Source organism: Thamnophis sirtalis, unplaced genomic scaffold, assembly GCF_051295495.1.
Source record: "Thamnophis sirtalis isolate CommonGarterSnake01/CBP01778 unplaced genomic scaffold, rThaSir2_p1.2 scaffold_9, whole genome shotgun sequence".
NCBI classification, from domain to species: Eukaryota; Metazoa; Chordata; class Lepidosauria; order Squamata; family Natricidae; genus Thamnophis; species Thamnophis sirtalis.
Window position 1 is genome coordinate 16,022,217 of NW_028261389.1, and position 5,356 is coordinate 16,027,572.

At 42.0% G+C, this 5,356-nt stretch overlaps 1 protein-coding gene across 11 annotated transcripts in view; it reads right to left on the reverse strand.

Moving 5' to 3' along the window:
- Window positions 1-4,727, reverse strand: part of LOC106550126 (ELKS/Rab6-interacting/CAST family member 1) — a 150,347-nt gene extending 145,620 nt beyond the window's left edge. For 8 of the 11 annotated variants that reach the window (XM_087722909.1, XM_014067929.2, XM_014067928.2 and 5 more), the window contains exon 1: window positions 4,622-4,726. The gene's annotated coding sequence lies outside the window, so the exon portion shown is untranslated. Of the gene's footprint in view, window positions 1-4,621 lie in introns of all 11 variants that reach the window. The other 3 variants (XM_014067925.2, XM_014067924.2, XM_014067930.2) reach the window with 2 other exon arrangements.
- Between the last annotated feature and the right edge of the window lie 629 nt (window positions 4,728-5,356).

Below are 5,356 nucleotides of genomic sequence, written 5' to 3' on the forward strand. Positions count from 1 at the left end.
GCTTTGGATAAGCTGCACTGCATCACCTCTCTAAATGGGGATACATGCTTGAAGTCAGTGCTGGAAAACAGACCCTGACTTTAATTCTCGGGAGCTGGGATTTGTTTGCTTTCAGGATCTGCACAAAAGTACTTAATTATACAGTTTGTCAAGGCACATTCAAATTAGAGTTGTCACGGAGGCATTTTTGTTTCTCACTCACTAGTTAAAAAAATAGAATTGCTGTGGGTGGAGAAGCCAAGACTGCTTGGTGTAATAAGATGAGCTAAAAGCTCATCCATGCAAAGCAAGAGCCAGATAAAAACACAAGTGAGGAGAGCAGGAAAGAGACACAAACTATGTGCAAATAGTCCATGGAAAAACAGACACAGTATAGGTAACACAGATTATGCTAAGTCTTATTACAGAACTATTTAGCATGAGGCAATTCAATGCCATTTATTCTGACTTGAAGCAACAACATAGGCAAGTATGCACTCATCACTGAACAGATACTAAAGATTATGACCGACAAATGAAAACAGCAATTCTATAATGCTCATTTTATTTGCCCTTTATTTTTATTAATGGTATTTTGGAACTGATTTTTGTTAAGAAAGTGGGGCTGAAATATCCATTAAAACAGCAAAAAAACCTGTAATATTTTTATCAGAGTTTTCATAATTATATCATGTCTTATAGATACAAGTTAGGCAAAATAGTGAAAAAGTATAAACCGGCTTTATACCTTCTCTGATACATATTCAGGTTCTGATCAACACCTTGTGAAACCATTTCCATTAAACTACTGATAAACAATAATTGTATGTACAATGTATAGAAATAGAAATCCATAAGGCAAGAAATTTTAAAAAAAATTCTTAGGTCAAGTTTCAGAAATGACCAGAAGTAAAATCTTGAATAAAATCTTGACATTGGTTGCCAAGTGAACTAATTATTTTTGTTCATCTAGCTCACGGGTGTCAAACTCGGGGTGTCACATGAGGTTCATGTTTTTCCAATTCGCGGAGCTGGGGTGGACATGGTCTGCGTGTGACACATCCAGTCCACGGGCTGCTGCCAGTTTGACAGCCCTGATCTAGCTTATGAAGTGGCACCAGAATTACACTTCGTTAAATTGGCCCCTCATTTCTATATTGACGTCTCCAGTTTCTGTATGGATTTCTCAAGATCACTTGCTCTACAACTGATTAAAAGAAGTTGCTCATAATGTTACACAAACACACCAGTTGCTACTATATTAAAAAAGCATGAACATATTCCTCTGAATCTCCCTTTGAAAGAAAACCAAGTTGTTATCAGAAGCTGATTTTTAAAAAGAACCATTATGAATACAGAATATTCAACTGGTATAAAATTTTGATTATGCAGGAAAAGATATACTTCTGACAGAGCCACTGATACTATCAGTAATGTGGTATAATGAGAACCAAAACCCATCCACATTCCATTAAGTAATTTCAGATAGACTTTTACCACAAGCAATGAAAAGGCAGCTATCTTCTTTCCCACACTTACAGATAGTACTTGGGTTATGACCATAACTGAGTCAATTTCCATTGCTGAGACATAGAGTTTTGCCCCATTTTACAACTTTCTTGATGCAGTTGTTAAATGAATCTGACTTCACGATTAGTTTTGCTTGTCAGGAGATCACAAAAGGAGATCACATGACCCCAGGACACTGCAACCGTCATAAATATGAACCAGTTGCCAAGCATCTGAATTTTGATCATGGAGATGCTGCAACGGTCATGTGTGAAAAATGGTCATAAGTCACTTTTTTCAGTGCCATTGTAACTTTGAACAGTCATTAAACGAATAGCTGCAAATATTAAATCTGTATTAAATCTGAACTCAGAATCCCCAAGTTAAAGCCCCCGATTGTCCATGAAAATCAATGAATTATTTAGGGAAAAAGGTGGTTTCCACTTTAGCATATTTCAAAACACACCCATGCAAACACTACAAACAAAATATGACAGAACTATCCATCATAGTAAATTACTGAATATTCGCTTTCTGATGCTTAACAGAATTCTAAATGGGCTCAACTTTATTTAATCCTATTATTTCTGCTATATAGACTCAAGAACTTGGTTAAAATTTCAAGCTTTTTTTATTTTAAAGTACTGTACCATTCTTTCACATTTTCTTTATACTTACAAAAACATAACTTTTAAGGTACTTCTGAAAAACACCCTGGTCTGTAGTACAGAACATGTTTTCATTTTATAATTAAAGAAGTGGTTAAAATAACATATTGGCTGTACAAAGTTTCCTTCAATTAAGCATTTAAAGGCCAAGTCTACAAAATAACAGAAGCATCACGGATACTAGACCAGACCAAGCCTCAAAAACATATTTTAAATGGATGTTAATAGGGAGTAGAGACTCATTCTCCCACACTGGCAGAACGTAAATTGGAATGGAAAATGCGGCTTATTGTCAAATATTTTCCTAATCAGCAAGGAGTAGACCAGATTAAAAATGGATAACTCCCCAAAAAGGATGATCTAAATTTGCAAAGTGGAAGCCCTGAAGGGAGACGAGGAAGCTTTCAGTCACAGGACTCGACTTTAACAGAGAACTTTGCTGCTTGAAATAAAAAGAGATAAAAAGGATGAGTCTTCTGAGATTATTGGAACATGTATCATATGTTGTTCTCCTTCTTCATGCCCCAACTGGATCAGATGCAAGGAAACATTTAAATGGCAGTTGTTTGCTATCCTTGGAGCACTAGACAATAATGGCATTCTGAACAGAACTACAATTCCTCATGAACAGGACAAAGAGCAGAAAGCTGCTGATTTCATATTATACGCAATAGCATTTATTGTTTCTTGTGTAGCTAAAGTGCATTGGGTTTCATAAAGTGCAGTGAGTCATTTAATAGAAAGCAGCTACCTATTGTTCTAAGCAGTGGCTTAAACAGGGTATATCACATATTAAAGTGTGCTGCCAGAATAGGAACAAAAAGGTATTAAATTCAGGGTGGCCTCCTTCCTATTCTATTTTCTCTCTGGCCTGAAATATAACAAATGACATCTAAATCAATGTTAAATGTAGCAAACCACTCCTACTGTTTTTCTAGAAGGTAAGTAAAAATAGACATCTTCTTTTTATGAGGACTTACTCCATTTAGTCATGCTTTTTTTTAAATAAGAAAACTGCTCTGCTTTACGGCTAACCAAAAGTAGCAAAATCTTATCTGAACAGAGACAAAGGTCTACAATATGTAAGTTATTACAAGTCAAATATGTGAAACTACAGACATCTATGAAGCGCTTCTAACACCTCTTTTGGATTAAACAAATCAAAACATTCAAATTCATTATTCTGAATTATTTAATTCAAAGTTTGATTGTTGTGTAATTTTGAAAAGTGATTTCAAATGAGTTTTAAAATGATGTCTACATATGTCAAAGTTAATATTACATTATGCAATAGGAGATTATATATATAGTGACAAACTAACTAAATAAATGAATATATAAGAGTAATTCTCCACAGATAACTACTGTATCTATAAGGGTGCTATTTAAATTGACAAAGGCATCAAGGCATACTTTTTAATAGGATTTTTAAAAGTAGGAAAGGACAAGAGTTGTCAGGCTCCCCCACCAAGTAACCCAATCTCTTTTAGTACCCTTAATCTGTACTTTTTTATTTAAAAAACCCATCACTTTAATATCTTATCTACTATTTCAAAGTGCCTGTTAGTGGAGGCTAGAATAAGCCAAGTAAGTGAGAATGAATCTATAATCCAATCAAACAGCTTAACCCTGTTCTAGGATCTCTGTAAAGGTCCAAAATGATCCAATGTGGCTCAAGGGATGCACAACTTGTTACATCCATCCATCCATCCATCCAACAAGAGCATGGGATCCCTTTTGAGAGATCACAGTGGGCAACATTAAAGTCCAAAGAGAAGAAACCCCGAAGGGCTGGCTTGACATTGATAAGATGTGTCAAGATTCTTCCCCCCCCTCCCCTCAAGGCTCTGTGTCAATCATGACCAGGATGGGATAAATTATGAGCTGGGGTTGTGACAGCTTAGCCCTAAGAATTACTAAGTTATTATATTTTTTTAAAAAAAGGTGGGACCCGTAATCCCTGCCTTCATAGTCCCTTGTACTCGTATCCATTTCGTGTATTCATAATCATGTCTATACTCATATCTGTTATCTAATTCATGCTTGATGAGATAGATAGATAGATAGATAGATAGATAGATAGATATTTTTTAAAAAAAGGCTTATAACAGGACCGGCGGTGGGGGGGGGGGGTCGGCCAAAAGCTCTTTCCCGGGTGGGCTCGGCCACTCAATTCCAAGGCAGGGAGCCAGGATGAAGAGCCTCCTTCTCCCGATCGAGGGACCCTGGATGCCCAGGCACGCCTTGAGGGGGGCCACCTTCCTCTTCCGTAGGGCAGCGGACGGCCCTGCGCCGGGGGGGAGGGAGGCCGGGCAGGAGCCTCGCGACCAAGGCGGGCAGGCCCTTCCCCACCCCATCCTTCCCTTCCCCCTCAGGATCCCTGGCCCCACAGCCAGTTCGGTCCCGCTCGCCCGGTTAAGACCCAGGCCGGGATTCCCGGCTGCTCCCCAACGGCCGCCCGATACCTGTCACAGCCGTTCAGCCGGCGTCCCGGAGCAAGCCCGCCTTCCTGGCCCCGCTGCACCCTTGGCCGCTCGGGCAGCGCCTCTTCTCACTACCACCTCCCGCCCGCGCCTCCAGCCGAGGCGCAAGAAGGCGAATCAGGCAGGCTCCGCCCACTCCCCCCCTCCACCTCCGTCGTCGTCGCCAGCCCCGCCCGCTGGCGTGTGACGCCCCGGCGAGGCTCTCCCCCCGCCTTTTCCGAAGGAGGGAGGGGAGAAGCGGAAATCAATTGGCCGGTGGATCAATTGGCGGCACGCGCAGCCCACGCCCTGCTCTCCCTCCCCCTCCCTTTCCCGAATGTCGACTCACCTCGGCCCCTCCGCTCGCCGTAGTGCTTCACGCCCCACCCACCCGAGCCTGCCAATCACGAGAGGCGCGTGGCGATCCTTCTTCCACCCCCCACTCCCCCTTCTCCCTCCCACCTTTAGATCATTGCTGCCGAAACATTGTCCCGCCTCCTCCGAGAAGCCCTGGGCGGCACCTAGACACGTCCCGGATGCCACCCTTTCCCTTTGCTCGTCCTTCATGCTCCTCCTCCTCCCCCTCCCCACCGAGCGTGAGAGGCGGTCTGGCGCAAGCGCAGTGGGCCCGAGCGGGAAGTTCGTCTGCTCTTCTATTTTAGGGTTGAGTCCGAGGCGCCTCTGGCTGGCTTCGGGCTCGATTTGTCTTTTGTCCGGAGAGGGTGGTGCCTTTGACAG